Source organism: Mauremys mutica, chromosome 1, assembly GCF_020497125.1.
Source record: "Mauremys mutica isolate MM-2020 ecotype Southern chromosome 1, ASM2049712v1, whole genome shotgun sequence".
Classification (NCBI taxonomy): Eukaryota; Metazoa; Chordata; order Testudines; family Geoemydidae; genus Mauremys; species Mauremys mutica.
The window spans coordinates 71,414,685-71,430,179 of record NC_059072.1 but is presented as its reverse complement, the minus strand read 5'-3'; the positions used below and the strand labels follow the sequence as shown (position 1 = coordinate 71,430,179).

Genomic DNA, 15,495 nt, shown 5'->3' with positions numbered 1-15,495 from the left:
ACTATTTAAGTATAAGTTGGCAGATACTAAAGAGGTTTAGGGATTTGGAATTTTGATCCCTGCTGTTTATGATTTAGAGTTGGATCAGAACCAAAACCTTGGATAACACACGTGCACATGATTTTGGGCTTGATTTGAACTCTGGAGCCAGTTTTGAAACTTACATCTGACTCCTTTCTAGGGAAAGTATTTTAATGGTAGTATTTCTCTTCTTATTAAGGGTATTGTCAAGCATGCTGTGTACCAAACAGAAGAGATGGAAGTCTTCTTTATATGATTTATATTTAAGGTGATGTATACATAACTGCATCTCTAGTCCTCTAGCACAGGGGTCCCCAACCCCCGGGCCACGGACCGGTACCGGTCCACGGCCTGTTAGGAACCGGGCCGCGAACCGAGCCTTAGCACATCAAGCAGCGTGTCTCCGTCTAGTTGCAGGAAAACAAGCTCAGGGCTCCCACTAATTCTGCATTATGGTCAGTTGTATAATTATTTCATTATATATTACAATAATAATAGAAATAAAAGTACAAAAATAAATGTAATGCGCTTGAATTGTCCCAAAACCATCCCACAAGTCCGCGGAATTTTTTTTTTCTACGAAACCAGTCCCTGGTGCCAAAAAGGTTGGGGACCGCTGCTCTAGCACATGCTGAGATTTACATTCTAATGGTTTGATGTACTGGGAAATAATGGCACTCCCAGGGCTAAGTATCTTCAGCAGAGAGAAATTAAGTACAGGAGAGCTTCCATTCCAAACTTCTAATTGACTTTTTGAAGTCATAACCCCTTGTATCTATAGCAGTAATGGTATTAGAAGATTGGTGCAAGGACAGCAGAGGGAAAATCCAGTACAGATTTAAGTGAATGATGGAAATACTTTTACCTTTTAAAGTCTAAGCTGAAACTTACATTTTTTATTCTGGTAGGCTACTGTCCTTAGTGATAGTGTTGAAAGCTGATTAGGTTTATCATCAGTCTAAAATACTAATCAATTAAATTTGTTACTTTAAAAAAACTTGGTAATTTAAATCAGCATGTGGCAGATGATTTGTCTATTACCCCAAGGCAAAGTCATTTATTAGTTGGGGAAGAGATGGCCCTGCTAAATGATTCACTTTTCTGCTGTTTTAAGTGAACTGCTTTTGTCAAAATCATCAGTGGCCCAAGCTGTTCAGTTGGCATGGGCCAAAAAGTTGCTTTGAAATAGCGAATGGCTGCTTAGTTATTTAGAATATAAGAAATATAACAGGTGTACGGAGGAACGAAATGAATGCATAAGAAGGTGTTTCCATATGCTATTTTGGGAGGACTGTGAGGGAATGAATACATTTTCTAAAGAAAATATTATACATGAATGTACATATGGCATGTAGATAGTGAATTTTTATGCTCTATTTCCAGAGTTCATTCTTGTGGCATCTGGGTGCTGATGTTTACATACTCTTGTGATTAGATATTGACTAGGCTTTGCATATATATTTTTTTAAAATGCTGCCTTAGGACTCTTGCAAGGTATCAGCAAAATCCTGGAAACTAAAGCCTACTTCATTCACAGAGCTGCTACAGCATGGGGAAAAGCAAGGCAAGGTTCCCCCTCTTTGGCAATGTCTTAACCCTCACCTGGAGGGAATCACCTCTGATTTGAGTGTAGTTCTTTCTCTGTGATCAGTAATTGGCCTGTCTGCTGGGATGCCTGCAAAGTAACAATTATAGCAGTGTTTTTATACTCACCGCTAATGGGTGAGGCTGGCCAGAAAAAAAATTCATAGAAAATTGAGGCTTCCACATTTTTTTTTCTACTGCAGAAAAACCAAGACTGTGCAGGGGGAGGTCAGCTTGAGGCTCCACCAACAGCTGAGTGCCTATGGCACTCCCCTAGAATGTAGGCAACCCAAGTATAGGTCCTTGCTCCACCCCAACTGAATCCTTTCGGGAGTTCTAGAGACTGTTTTGCTGTTTAGGCCTTGGGAGAAATTTCCAAAACTGCCTAAGTCCCATTTTCAAAATGACTTAGGTGTTTAAGTCAATGGGTCTTTCAAGTCTAAGTAACTTTTGAAAATGAGAATTAGGTAGTTTGGGAAATTTTACCCTTCAACTACATGAGAAAGTTGCACCCGTTTAACATGTTTTAAAAACTGATTTAAAGTGATGCAAACACTTCTAGACACTTACTTTGATTTTAAAGAGCAGTCTATTGCCGTTTAGCTCTATTCAGGAATCTTTTTTTAAAGCTAAATGAAAATAAGCCTGGTTTAAATGGAAGTGTCTTCCCAGACTTTGGCACTGGTTATCTAAAACAGTTTTAAAATAACCACTTTAGTTGAATTGGTGCAACCTTGTGTAAACAAGGCATTGGTGGCATTACAAGTGTGTATCCCCTGTTCACACACAAGAGCAAATTCCGCTTTCATTTACACCAGTGTAAATCTTAAGTAGCTATCTCTAGTCAAAGGAATTACACTAGTGAGAGTCTGGAGACATTGAAAGCAAAAAGGTATCCAATTATGTCTGATAGTGCTTTACATTAAAAGAAAAGCCTCCAACACACATCAACATCTTAGACTTAGGAGAAGTCAGCACCACCTCCCGCTCCCCCCAGCCCAATTTCTCAATGGCACACTTTGCACTTTCATATCTCAACTTTCTCTTAAAAGGGAAGCCAAAAGTTCCTCCAAGGCACCCTGTCCCCTCTGTATTCCTCATCCTGGCTATAACAATGGACAGGTTTGGCTGCAAATGTAGGCTTACTAGAGAAAAAACAGTGTGTGAAGAGACGAGCAAGCGGATATTTATTTGTGAGAGGATCCATTCAAGTGATGATATTTATCAGTGTCACACATTTCTTACTAGCTTTTTGCTCACAGTTTGGATGTCTCAGGTTGTACAACAATCATCGCTGGATGTCGGGTTGCTAGCTGGTCACCTAGGTATCATAAAGAAATACACATCTCAATACATATCAGATCAGAAGAAGGAGATGATTAAGTCTGGTGGACTGTGAACACTAGTCTGTACACCCTGGAAGTAGACTAACATTATATAATACATAAGTGGCTTCACTGGGTTATGTAAAAAGTAATTCAGCATTAATTTCACCTGTGTGGAAAATTTTAATAAAAGGAACACCCACCTCCCTAGTTCCGAAGTACAGCAGCATTGTCACACTTGTAAAAACTGTGAAAATGCAGGTATATTGCTGGCTGTAGTTGCAAGTGCGTATGTTCTGCTATTTCAAAGTCCTACTTCAAATAAGAAAAGTTTAGAGTGGTGTTCTAAAAAACTCAAGCATAGAGCATTCTTGAGGAGGGGACTATGGGAATAGATAGCAATACTGCTAGAATTGCTATATTTCCAGTAGCATTCTACAAGGAGAAATATCAAGGGAATGTGTATAATTGATTGGTGGTTTTTGGATACTGGCATTCATCCTTGTTTTATATTATCTGAAAAATAAATAACCAAAAATGGTGGCATCAAAGCAAAATTGGATGTCCACATTATACTTCAAAGATATTAAATTAATCCTTCTGCAAGAATCACTTCTTCCACAAAGCTCTTCAAAAATAAACTGTGCTAGATTCATATGCCACTGTAATCTCACTCCAGTACTCTCACGCCCCCACATGCACTCACTATTTTTTACTTTGTAAGATTGTAAGCTCTTTGGGGCATAGGTTCAACTATGTACAAAGACTTGGTGGAACCAGGGGTGAGAATTCACAAGGACCCCAGCACTGTGGAGAGAAACAGGCTGCTATTTTAGGGGGTAGATGGGGATTTAAAAAGGCAAACTTGGCCATCATTCCACCTCGCCCAACTGTGCACCTTTAGCAAGGCATGTCTGTTGGAGCAGGATACTGTGAAGTGCTCCATGCAAGGGAACCCATTTGCTTCAGTGGGATTTCCTCACCCAGTGTTCACAGAAACACATTCCTTGGTTGTTTGTACAGAACATGGTTAGGGTATCTCTATGCTGGAGAAGTAATTTCTAGCTCAAGTCGACATCCCCATACTAGCTGTAATCAAACTAGCGCTCTCAAAATGGAAGCGTAGCAGCCACAGCATGAAGGGCAGAAGAAGCTAACAGCCCGAGTACATGCCTAGGATCTCAGATGGAATCCTAATCAGGGTGGTTAGCCCCTCCCACTGCATTTTAGACCAGAATCAAGGTTAGGCATAACAAATGATCAAGTCAGGCACAGAAGTGGGTGAACAGATCGAGAAGCATAACTCTGATTTGGCTGCAGATTGATGCCATTTCATGGAGAATTAAAGGCCAATGAATTTTTGTTGTCTTTGTATTTTTTCTTGTGTGCTAATGTTATGGCATAAAGAGTGCAGATGAATAAGCTGCACTTGCATGACTCACTTATGGAGCCTTGAAATGTCCAATAGCACCTATAAAAAGGAGGCAACTATCAAATCAAAATAGATAATTTCAAACAGCTTCAAATGTTACTTATCTATCAGTCAGTCTGCAAAGGCCTTTCCTACAGAGCATTTGTCATCTCCTCTTACTGCATGCATTTCGGCTATGCTGCCTTAGGGGCATCAGAGAAGAGGTGCTCACATTCTGCAGCGGTCTGGAAGAGACTAACCTAGACAGGTGAGGGAAAACTGTTTAGGTGACTTAAAAAAAAAAAGTCTGTCAAAAGCATGTACTTTAAAGAACTTTTTTTTTAAAAAGGTGAATTCTGGAGCTATTAGAGTTTTCTTTTAAATTTATTAATCATCTTTCAGTGCTGTAGTCCCATAATTTAGCTCTCTTATCACCCAGTAATTGAACACACCAGAACACCACTTAGCCTTTTATACTGGCTTCTTCCACACTTGCACTATATGTGTATATTTATGGAACAGCATGACCTCCCACTACAGAGAACTAGCTGCATTATCCGATTCTTTGATAAGCATTATACAAGATTTGAAAGAGTACAGAGGAGGAAGTGATGTAGATTCATCTACAATGTGGATTTTCTACTAGCGCTCTTAAAAGTGCTATGGTGGTAAGTGCCACTTTTACAGTTCCTGTTTTGCTGGTATAGGCAATTTCAGTTTTTATCTGAGCATCTCACTGGAAATGTCCTGACACGTCTAAGTTGACAACCATTTAGTTACAAGGTGGGCGGGGGGAACTTAGTAGATCATATTACTTGCAAGTAAAACTGGAGGAAGTAGGAAAAAATATGAACTTTTTAGCAAGTTAGAAATCACATTTTTATTTGACATATTTCATTTATATTTTTTCTTTTTGACTCTTAATGAAAAGAGATTTCAGGCCCATTTCAGGTATGTATTGTCATTAAATACACTGCTTCCACTTGCCTCTCTTTAAACAATGCATCAGCCATTTAAACAAAGGCCAATAAAATAAATTATAGAACTGACAGCAGAAGCAGCAAACTGTCACAGGTTATTTTAGTTCTTATCACTGTAATATCTTCTGAACACCTGACATGCACTAATGATTTCTCCTCAAAACATCTCCCATGAGATGGTGATAATACTACTTCCCTATCTGACAAATGGGGAACAGGGACGCAGTAAATTGTCAAAAGTTACTCTGAAATCTGTGGCACAGCTGGGGAAGAGAACCCAGATATCCTGAGTCTATTGCCTTACCCATATGATCATCATCTCTGGTGATTAAAACACAACCCCTCCATTTACTGTGTGCAGGTAACTGTCAAAGGCAGTTACAAAAAACAATTTTTAGAAATATTCCTTATAGCACTGACAGAGATTATAATAATAAAGATCTGATGAAACCACAAGGACAATGCACACATCCCTCTGCCACAAAATATTAATTCATTCGAGACATAACTGTGGTAAAGTGGACACCAGTAAGTTCAATAAATGCATTTAGTAAGTATGACATTTTAAGTGAACATCAGACAACACCAAGTGGATTCAAGATGTTTCCTTAAACTCCAGCCCAGAATCCTGGCACTAAAGCAGTTAAGTGAGAGGAGTATGTTACATCCTCTAGTTACGGCAGTACAAAATCCATGGCACAGAGTAATTAAATAAGCCATGCAAGAAGCTATCCACAAGCTTCATTATAGGGACTGCACCGAACTGGAAAGGAAATTTTAAAATAACCTAAGCATGTTCTAATCATGATGGCCTAGCTCCTCCCAAGCCCACAAACAGCTCCCATCCTCTCATGGAGAGAATCAAGGGCCTAAATGCCCTCCCTCCCCTATTTTTAGTGACTCATCCAATTAGAGTACAGAAACAATACCATAGGAGAGAGTAACAAATAGCAAAATCTGTTCCAAAGCAACTTTTAGGATGAAATTGTTGAAATACTTTGAACCAATTACAAGTGTACAGATTCTTAAGAGCCAATCTATTTGCAAATAAAGGCTGAAATTCAGAAAATTAACAAATTCTTCAACCAGCACTATGGATAGCAAAGCCTTCTGTATACATAAGCCACTGATGTCATCATTTAAAAAAAAAACAACACACACACACCCTGAGTCCCTCTCAGTCTATAGCTAAGCGATGCAGAGGGGATTTGAAAAGCTGCCCGCATATTCTTAGACTACTCCAAAAATATATTTTGGATTTTTGTTTCTTCGTATGAATTTTAGTGATAAAGAAAAGTGCTCAATTGAACTCCCTGAAAACTCAAGTCCCCTGCTATGTACAAAGTAAATGCTGCACAAGAATCTCCACAACCACTTGCTTATAATGTGCCTTTAACCTGTGCTAGAGGGAGCACCTCAAGGGGAAGAGGTTCATGCACATTTAAATCCTGGGACTGCTGAAACTGCCAACAAACCACCAACTCATTTTACATAGATCAGACACACCACAGATGTGAGTCGCTCTTGGTAACCACTAGTCAGAGCCGACTCAGATCGGTAACCTAGAAGTGAGAGGATCTATCGCTCATTACCAATTCCCTGACCCATTCAGTCCCCCATGAACATCATTTGTGGATGCAGAATGCAGCACTGAAAGAAATCCAATAGCCACAGCTGAGATTAGAGAACTATATCACCTTCTTGCCTGGCTCTGGTCTGAAGGATGGTACTCGCACCATCAACATGCACAGCTTTGATTAAACTGCAAAAGAAGCTGTACCAAGGATGAAAAGGAGCTGTGACAGAAGAAATAGAAAGGTCACTATCATCCAAGACCTTTTCCAGATTTCCTGTTAAATTAAACAGGGTACATCTTACAATGTAGTAGTTTTTAATGCAGTAGTAAAAGAAACAATGAGGTATGTTACCCCTGACAATGGCCTGGTCTATCAAAATAGAAAATGGAGCAGCACTGTACTGGATCAAACATTTATTTTTAAAGTGACTTTGCTCCAAGCCTTATTATCGATATTTGCTTTCCCCGCTAGTGTTGCTTACCACGAAATTTAAGCATAAGTAAGTGCCAGCATTTTCAACCTCGCAACTGTTTCTTCAGAAGGCAGATGTGATGTCACTAGCAACAGTTTATGGAATTCCTGAATGTATCAGGCAAGAAGAGAAAGCTAATAAAGAGGCGCTTTGCCCCCTGTTAACATACATCTCTTGATAATCAGAAGTGAAGCGAAAAATATATGTGCCAGTTTAAGGTTTTGGTGAAATATAGCATCAGTATTTCCATTACTGCAGTTTTATTAGGACACACCAAATAGTTACTATGGCCAACAGTTCTTCAAAAAAATACTAGTTATTTTCCTTTAACTATTTGGGCTAATTACCAAATTACAATAACTGTATCATGTGCTTAAACCCTCCCTCCCGATCAGCAGGCCCTCTATAAGCTTGCTCAACAGGATTTTGGGTCCAGATTTTTAAAGAACTAGGAGCTTAAATTGATGCTCCTAGCTCTGTACAGTCTGGGCTGACCATCTGGAAATACCAGTGTCCTAAGTGTCAAAAATGAAGAACTACAGGAAAGGAAGGTAATGAGTTAAAGATTTTCCACTGTGAGGCCTTCTAAGATTTCTAGCAGTACTGAACTAAGTGAGGTTACATGTGGCAGTAATGGAACAAGAAGTTTTTATGCTGGCTGTAAAGTCTTAGAAATAAGAGACATTTTGGAAATACTCTGTTCGGATACACACACAGGTGGATGTCTGGAAAAGTTGAGAAAGGGAAAAAATAGACAAACAGTAGACATGGTAGAATAAGGCTTATCATTCATATATTTAAGGTCTCCACTAACATTTTCACAGATTTAATGTATAAAAGGTAAGAGGTTTACATCCAAAGCAATGTTATGTAGATATGTTTACTGCCCCAAAGAAACAAAAACTTTTCTTACCTTCACTGCCTCCTCCTACAAGAAATCCTACATTCCTCCTGCAATGTGTTATTTTTGCTACAGACTCCATGGGAGAAATTCATCCCAAGCACAACTACATCGGCTTTGATATCCTTACCCCAGGCATCAGTTTGGCTCATTATGTAATTACAGATGACAACATTGTCAAAGTTGAGTGCCTTTATTCAGTTATCTGAAGATCAGGTCATCCTTCAAAGGTGAAGAGCATCCATTGGAATTGATGGAATTACATTGGGGATGAATTTGGCCCATGTTGTGAAAATATCATGTTTTCTTCTCTTTTAGATTGTTATGCAGAGGCATAACTTAAACAGTTCCATTTACTGTTCCTTGAATGGAAATTAAGCTACTTTTTTGCCTTACTAATAGCTCATGTAGGAAAAGGTGATCTATTGTGTGGAAGTACGGAAAGTAAAGTACCTTTACAAAAATAAGTTTAACCAAAACACCCTCTATCGTTTTCAGTCTTCCCATTCAGACAATGCTCAATTAAATGCAATTGTGATACAGTACGTAGTATAGCTTGTCTCATTACTAAGAACAGAATCTATGAAACATAAGAACAGCCATACTGGGTCAGACCAAAGGTCCATCTTGCCCAGTTTCTTGTCTTCCAACAGTAACTAATACCAGAGACTTCAGCGGGAATGAATAGAACAGGTAATCATTGAGTGCCTGTCATCCACTCCTAACTTCTGGCAAACAGACGCTAGTGATTCTCATAGCATGTGGTTGCATCCCTGACCATCTTGATTAATAGTCAATAATGGACCTATCCTCCAGGAACGTATCTAGTTCTTTTTTGAACCCTGCTATATTTCTGGCCTTCAAAACATGCCCTGACAATGAGTTCCACGGCTTGACTGTGTGGTGTGTGAAGTAGTACTGCCTTTTGTTTGTTTTAAATCTGTTGCCTATTAATTCCATTGGGTGACCCTGGGTTCTTATGTTATGTGAAGGAGTATATAACACTTCCTTCTCTACACCAGTCAAGATTTTATAGACTATCATATCCCCTCTTAGTCATCTCCTTTCCAAGCTGAAAAGTCCCAGTCTTTTTAATATATCCTCATATGGAAACTGTTCCATGCCCCTAATCATTTTTGTTGCCCTTTGCTATACCTTTTCAAATTCTAATATATCTTTTTTAAGACAGGTTGACCAGAACCACACACAGGATGGGCATGGATTTATTTAGTGGCAATATGATATTTTCAATCTTATTATCTATCCCTTTCTTAATGATTCCCAACATTCTGTTCACTTTTTTGACTGCCGCTGCACATTGAGTGGATGTTTTCAGAGGACTAGTCACATGACTCCAAGATCTCTCTCTCAAGTGGTAACTGCTAATTTACACCCCATCATTTTGTAGGTATAGTTAGGATTATGTTTTCCAGGGTGCAATACTTTCCTTTTATATACATTGAATTTTATATACCACCTTGTTGCCCAGTCACCCAGTTTTGTGAGATCCCTTTGTAACTCCTCGCAGTCAACTTCGAACTTAACTATCTTGAGTAATTTTGTATCATCTGCAAATTTTGCCAACTTGCCATTTACCCCTTTTTCCAGATCATTTATGAATATGTTGAATAGGATTGGGCCCAGTACAGACCCCAGGGGACACCACTATTTACATCTCTCCATTGTGAAAACTGACCATTTATTCCTACCCTCTACTGTTTTTTAGCCAGTTACTGATCCATGAGAGCACCTTCCCTCTTATCCCACGACAGCTAATGAAGCTTCCATATTAGACAGCCATCCCTGTGTGAACTCTTACCAGCTTCAAGTCACATTGCCTTCATCTGTGTCCTTGTCTGTGCCACCTATTGCCCCTGAAACACACTCCTATCTTTACACCAAACAGCAACCATGCTTCAATTCAAATACCTTCTAAAACCCTATACATTTCACAAACCCTATCAAATATATTTAAGCAATGTTAGGCTTAAAATTATCTGCACCATTCAACTTTCACTGGGTACACCAGGGAGCTATTTGATTCAGGGCCAGCCTGGTCCTGCAATTTACTACAGGGTATAGTTCTTATTCCTGTGACTGGTCCCTCTGAAGTCAGGTTGTAGTGGGATTTCAATGGCAGTCCAAAAGGTGATGAGCACTTCACGATTTGGCCTTAAAATCGTGACCCTGGTAAAGATCTGTGAAGCTTGATTTAAAAAAAAAATCTTTTAAAGATAAGGAAAATTTAAACTGGCTTCTGTGGTAAATGCCTTTAAACATACCCCCTTCCTCTTCCCTTGTTCATGCATATGCCTGTAATCCAATCGCTGAGCTGACACGGATCATGATACTGCTCACCTTGTGCCTGCTTTCAGAACACAAACATTGATATGTGAACTAAAGCTGAGAAGTGCTGTATATTCTTTTAATTTCAGGAAATAAAATGTTGTGTTATATTGGGAGGGTTTCCATCACCAAGAGAGAAACAAAAAACTACAGTCTTTCAATAGTTAGGATAGGAAATAAAAAAGAAGAGTATATTCATCTAAAACAGGGGAATCCTGAGTTAAGTCTTATTCTAGAACATAAAAATGATTCTCTGAATTCTAGTTACATTTAATCATTCATAGCTGGATTAGTTTCTGTAATCTGTGGTATATCACTAAATGAATAATAAACTGTATTTAACAAGTAATCAGTCAGCATTTTTAGTAATTAATGGCCCAGTTTTACAAGGCCCCCAAACACCTCCTGTATTGTGCAAAGCATCCTCAAATCCCAAATAGTCATTAAGGTTAAATGCCTCCCATTGACTTCAGTAGGAATTGGATTGGATCAGACCCTCAAAATTAAGGATAATCATTACATCGCAGGAAGCACTCTAGGCCTTGCAGGACTGCATCCTTCATTGCTACAACTATTGAATAAGAAGAGGTCAATGAGAAGGTGAGTGCAATCAACATCTTACAGAGATGTGCTCTAACTGAATTGATATTGATGAGGTTGATAGAACAATCCAAAAACCTTCATTTACAGAGTCAGAGGTGTAGTTTTTTAAATTACACTTGTTCATGTCCTAAATTTCACTACTCGGTCTCATTTGCATCAGTCCTGGTTCAGCCTGTTTTGTGAAGTTCTCTAAATATCACTAGTTTCTCCATAAACAAACTTCAGGAGTCTCTGGAATTCTTCTGTATATTCCAGATTATCACAGTTTACATTTTCCCCTCTGCTATTCATAGACTATCGCCTGCATTAATAACCAAATAGAACCCATTGCTCACTTATTTGTAGCTGAAGAGGGAGCTAAATATATGATAAGGCTAAAAGTTGTCAGGACTAGAGTATTTGGTCTCTAAACAACATTTAAAGCTCAAAAATGCTTGTACAACTAAGACATGAATGTGGCAATACATACTCTAAGTTTGCTAAAAATGTTTTTATAACTGTAAGTGAATTTTAATGCAAATCGAGAGTGCCATATTGTGACTTTACGTCAGGATAGCGAGAGCTACTTATTCACAGAATTGGTATAAGATCCCCCCCCTGCAAATTTGACTCACATCTTATGTGGAGAGGTTGCCTTCCACAGTAGCTGAGGAGAGACTTCAGTCATCCTGATGATTCCATCCTGGACCTCTCTGCTGATACTGTCAAGACATCAACACATTTTACCTGGGTCAGAGTCAGAGGGCAGTGACTTTATGGAGACTAGACCTTGTTGAAATGTTTTGATAAGTTGAGGGCTGTACTGAATGCTCTCTTGTTCAAGATGAGATGGGTACTGGAGAAGGCCCCAGCAGCCAAGAAGACCACAGCTATTTTTAGTCTTGCAGTTCCTAACACTTTCCAAAGGCCTCCTGGCTCGTCCTACTCCACCAAAACCCTGCAGATTCTTGCCCCAGCTTGCTCAGTGCAGGGAGGCTCTGCTGGTTCCACTCCAGACTCTTGGCCTCTGGCTCTTCCCAGGCAGCTGACTTTCCCATACTCTTCTGTAGAAAGACCTACATTAGGTATTTCCTGCTCTCTCCCAGAATGTCTCCAAAATTGGTCTTGAAAGAATCCCTGGTACCACACTGCCTCATGTACCATGGCTCAAACTGTAGGCAACTCAGTTCTGTAGCCCTTAACATTGTTTGGATCGCAATATACGCCCAATACCATGATTCTCTCAAAGTAATCCAGACATTCTGGCTCAGTGCCCCCCTCCTCTTCCACTGCTACAGTCAAGCTATCCCCTGCTGGCCTCCTCCTGAACAGGAGAAAGAGCAGTGGCAGATTCACACTCAGCTTACCCTGTGTAGCAACCTCCATGAAACATGGAGGAACACAAGCTTCAGGAAGGAAAAGTTTGGAGAAGGAACCAGGAAGACACTGTGTGCACATGGCTGGGAATACTCAACTACAGCTGGAACAGCTCTGTAAATATTTCTTGAATAAAGGAACCAGTTTAGTTTTACAGATAAAGCCCTCGGGTTATTACTCAGTATGCAGTACATTAAACAAGCCAATTGCCTACCACTGAGCTATATCCCATAACATGTGCCTGGCCGTGCCTACACTTATAGGACCAGCTCCCTATTCCAAGTCCCCATAACTTTCTCCAGTATATGCCTATTAAACTGGACATGCCTCTAATCTTTAAAATATATATCATTTTTCAAACTGATCACATGTCAACAAACTCCATGAACCCACCAAAATTGAAACCTCTTAAAAAAACCATAGGCGTAGTAAAGGGTGGAAAGACTCATATGAAGTGAGTATAAAGGTGAGTATTAGAGTGTGTTTTATCAAGGGTCCCTCCCTCCAGAAGTGGCATCCTTGATGTCAGAAATAATGTCAATGCTGGTAGGATGTTTTAAAAATACTCATTACTGCCCCCTGCCACTTATTGTACCTTAATGGTGAAATTGCATGTTATTTTTAGTGTTGCTTAGTGACACTTTTTGGACATATATTCAGAACAGCACATCAAGGGCAGTAGGTAAGCTAATTGGTTCCTAAGCTTTTTGGTTTTACTGTGTGTTCTGAAGCCTCTTTCTGCTAAGGAAGCTATTGAGTTTGCAGAAAGTGTCAGGCTTCTACTATATTTTTCAGGGAAACTTGCCTGTGCCGTTAAGTCCTTACAAAATAGATTTAATTTGAGTCAAAACTAGGTTTGGTTTCTTCTAAAATCTCGAACAGAATTGTTTAAAAAAAGATTTTGAACAATATGGAGTTATAAACAGAAGTTACAGTACAAAACCCCTAACTGGAGTTGGCATTGAACAAAAGTGGTAACAAATGTTAAAGGAGGAAGTGATTTTCCAGAAAAATCCAAGTCCTATATTGGAATTCTGAGAACCCCTAGTGGTTGGGCTAGATTTAAGTTTTGTGATAAGAAAATATCTTATTTTAGCTGAATATGAACTCACTTCAGAATGTAGATTTTCATATTCCACTTAAATTCTGTTCCAGTTGCCCATCAGCCACACCCATTATAGGCAAATGCGAGCTAGGAGCTTTTGAATCTCCAGGACCCACCTGCCTCATCCTTCTCTGTTTGTTCGCATCCCCTCCTCACCTTCCCAAAACAAACACTTTCAAAATAGCATCTGCTCTTGTCAGGGAATCTGCTTCTGTCTCATGCTAAAGCTCCAGCTATCAACATCTACCTATTTTTTCCTCTTTCCCCTCCCCTGGACAAACCCTGTTCACTTGCTCAAAATGGCATTCAGCAGCATGGCACAGCTGCAAACTCTACCCCCCACCTCTCCTCCCCTCCCATAGCATATGCGGTTAGTGAAAACATTCAGTCATGCAAAAAGTCAACCATGTATTGAGACAGTGATTACCTGAAGAGATGTGAGGTTAGTATTCTCAGTTTACATGAGGATATGGTCACTGCATGACTGTAAAGGTAATAATAGGAGATATACCAATCTCCTAGAACTGGAAGGGACCTTGAAAGGTCATCAAGTCCAGCCCCCTGCCTTCACTAACAGGACCAATTTTTGCCCTAGATCCCTAAGTGGCCCCTTCAAGGATTGAACTCACAACCCTGGGTTTAGTAGGCCAATGCTCAAACCACTGAGCTATCCTATTTGGACTACAACTTGGATAGTTGTAGTCCAAATGGGATAAATGCCCTGTACCAAGCCTTTGTATAGGAAAAGAAGTTTGGATAAATGCCCTGTACCAAGCCTTTGTATAGGAAAAGAAGTTTATCTGAAGGATAGCAAAGCCTTACAGCTGTTAATGACTCTTCACAGGTGTACATAGCAAGAGTAATAACAGTTAATGCTTCATACAATTAGTGCAAAACTATTTTTCTCTGCACTTTCAGCCCATTTGCAGACGAGATTAAAAGCAAAATCTAAGACTGAGAAATTACTTGAGTTCCGTTCAGTCACTATGTGGAATAGCTGAACAGTTATTGTCTTTGGTATAGTTGCAGTTCCCTTCCACACAGGCAGCACTTCTGGGTGTGTGGGGGGGCAGGGAGACCAGCTTCACAGTATCTCACTGGTCTAACCTTTGCCATTTTGAATAAGGGCATTCTCGGTCACCCACCTCAGTGGAACGTCATCAAGGGTTAGGACAGTCTAAAGGGGATGCAAAGGGGTTTACTATTCAGTTCACTCACAGATGCTCCGTGCTTACCCCTCTGACACAATATATGCTGGAAGCAATACACACTCACATTGCTTATGCTGCTAATGGGCACACAGACAATGCAGTGCCTTCAGGCAGGACACAGACATGTTCTGCATCTTCTGGACAATACATGGTAGTGGGAACACCAGCATATGTTCCCCACTGCGCCCCTGCACCTGTGCTCCCACACGCTATTCCCCTCTCCAGCTCAGGGCAGCAAGAACAATTGCACCTGGGAGGCCTGCTCTTTTGAGCCATCTAACACCCGATAACTGTGTTGTGTATTTGGTTGTCATGGGTTTTGTTACTATGGCAACTGAGTTAGACTATTAAGGGATAGCTCAGCCGGTTTCAACCGGCTGAGTGAGCTCTCTGTATATCTGTAAATAAAATGGAGGTTTTGGTTAGCTGCCTGCTCTCTGGCCTCAAGTGATTGCTTCCTACACCGGCTGCCCCAAAGATATAACACTGGCGACAAGGGTGAGACTCCGGTGCTGCTCCAGTAACAGAAGGAAGTAGAAGTTAAGGTAAAGAACAAACAAACAAAAAAGCTGCTTGTTTGGACTGACTGTGAAAGTGAAACTA

General features: G+C 40.0%; 1 long non-coding RNA gene across 1 annotated transcript; it reads right to left on the bottom strand.

Annotated features, from left to right (window-relative positions):
- Positions 1–2,805: 2,805 nt before the first annotated feature.
- LOC123376751 lies at positions 2,806–15,145 on the bottom strand. Its single transcript, XR_006581960.1, has 3 exons — positions 14,957–15,145; positions 11,835–11,921; positions 2,806–2,926 (listed from the first exon to the last, which is right to left on the bottom strand). It is a non-coding gene; the product is annotated as an uncharacterized LOC123376751 (long non-coding RNA).
- Between the last annotated feature and the right edge of the window lie 350 nt (positions 15,146–15,495).